Genomic DNA, 2500 nt, shown 5'->3' with positions numbered 1-2500 from the left:
TGTACATATGTAAATGCAATTGTTTGAAGTAATAAAACTCAGGAAACATAGTATTACAGTGTGATAATTCTCAGCCTACCTCCCTACTTAGTAATGACGACATAATGACCACCACTCCTTAAGAATGTGCACAGTCCACATAAAATCTAGATGTTTAATAGAAAATCATTTTTACCAGGAGGGAAACCTTTCCAGACGGTTATGGTAAAACTTAGGCGAAAGAAACTGAGAGAGAAAAAACACCCACGATTTTTTAAGAAGCTGATAAACATGATATGAAGAGATTTTACTGGAATCTGGAAGGTGTGTTTTAGACTTTAATACCAATGAAATTCGTTCGTTCTTTCTATTGAGGGTAATCTTATTTGCAGAAATAATATTTTGGAGAAAGAAAAAAAAAATGAAAGAAAATTTTAATAGCGTTTCTAAACAAAAAAGTGGTTCAAAGGTTGATGAGTCAGGCATTAATAAATTGTCCCAGAGAATGGTAACAGACACACTTGATAGGACCGTAGGGAGAGAGAGGGAGAGAGGGAGAGAGACAGAATTCAAGAGAGAAGATTTAATGAGAAAGAGAATAAGAGAGAGAGAGAGAAAGTAAGCGAAGTGAGGGAGAGAGTGAAAAAGGGCAAGAAACAGAGGGAAAAGGAGGGAGAGAAAGTGAGAGAGAGAAGGAAAGAAAGTGAGAAAGTGAGAGAGAAATAGAAGGTGAGATTGAAGAGTTTAGTGAGAAGAAGTGTCTAAGTGAATAACTATATGGGATTCCGGACTATTCCTTTATCCGGCAGAAGTGGTGGAGGGGGAGAACCTTCTCCTGGGGAACCTTTTAAGATAAACATTGGAACAACACCACAAAGATATTGTCATAAAAAGGGAAATTAAAACCAATAAAAGTGATGTTCCTATTCCAGCCAGGAAAACGCGGAGAGCAAGTTGGGAAAGAAATGGGACGTTCCATAACGTCATCGTTCGCTACCTTTTCCTTCTTGATTTGCTTTTCTTTAAACATCGTCGTCGTCGTCGTCGTCAACACCACAAACTGTATCAACCAGCAGTCACCGCCATCATCATCACCATCATCATCAACAGCTGGGGTGATGATGGTGATGATGATGATGATTGTGAGAATGTAAGGTACTTTACATGTGTGTGTGTGTGTGTTTATATATATTTTATGTATGGTGGGGAAGGGCGGGCAAAATATTAAAAAAATATAAAAATCGATATTTAAAATTGTTATTAAAAATCGATAAGGTTGACTCATCATCCTTCCACAAGTTTCTTGTTTCTTTTTCTTTCGGTTTTGTTGTTGTTGTCATTTTTCTTCAAATAAAGAAAGAGACGTTTACTCTTCATAGTTTCATCTCACTTTCATTTCCTTTCCTTTTTCTTCTTTCTTTTCCTAATTCTCTCTCTCTCTCTCGTTCATTTTTTAACCTTTCTTTATCTTTACTCCTTCCACATTCGCTCTACCCCTCTCTCTCTCTCCCTCTTTCTCTCTCTCTCTCTCCCTCTTTCTCTCTCTCTCTCTCTCCCTCTTTCTCTCTCTCTCTCCCTCTTTCTCTCTCTCTCTCTCACACTTTCTCTCTCTCTCTCTCTTCTTTCTCCCTCTTTCTCTCTCCTTCACTCTGTCTTTCTCTCCTCTCTCCTTTTCCTTACTCTCTCCCTCTCCTTCTCTTCTCCATCTCTTCATTCTCTCTTTTCATTCACATAATCTCTCATTCTCTCCTTTTTCTTTCCCTCTCTCTCTCTCTCTCTCTCTTTCTTTTCTTTACATTTTGCTATATTTCTTTCCTTCCATTTTATCATTCATTCATTTTTCATTTCTTTCATTTTCAATTTCTTTCTCTCCCCTTCTCTCTCTTTCTCTCTCTTTCATATATATTCCTTTCTTTTATATTCCTTTCTTTCCCATATTCTCTATTTTTGTATCCTTTCGCCTCTCATTCCTTTCTTTTTTTTCTTTCATTCTTTCATGCTTCACCTCTCTCGCTTCCTCCCTTTTCCTCTCTCGCATCCAGTCAATCAGTCATACCATCTCCTTACCTACCTCACTGTTTGATCTATCGACCTACCTACCTACCTACCCATCTACCTACCTACCTACCTACCTACCTACCTACCTACCTACCCACCTACCCTATAAATCACGTAGAACCTTAATGCCTTAGGCAACCCCTCGTATTACCTCTGTCCACGCGCATATTTCTTCATTTACCCCCCCCCCCACCTCCACATCTTTTGATGTTGTTATTATAAATTATTGTTTGTTTCTTTTCCTGTTATTGGCAGTGGTTGAGGGGTGATGCGATGGAGAAGGGGGGAGGCAGGATACCTTTGCTAACAGATATCTTTGTTTTTTCTTCTATTGATCTTCTCACTCTGTCCCTCTCTTCTCTTTCCCTCTCTCACCCACTCTCTACTTCTATGTACTTAGGTGTATGTGTGTGTGCGTGCGTGCGTGTGTGTGTGTGTGTGTGTTAGTAGATATATATATATA

The sequence above is a fragment of the Octopus bimaculoides genome, chromosome 16 (genome assembly GCF_001194135.2).
Source record: "Octopus bimaculoides isolate UCB-OBI-ISO-001 chromosome 16, ASM119413v2, whole genome shotgun sequence".
In the NCBI taxonomy this organism is placed as follows: Eukaryota; Metazoa; Mollusca; class Cephalopoda; order Octopoda; family Octopodidae; genus Octopus; species Octopus bimaculoides.
Note: the sequence above shows the minus strand (reverse complement) of the source record.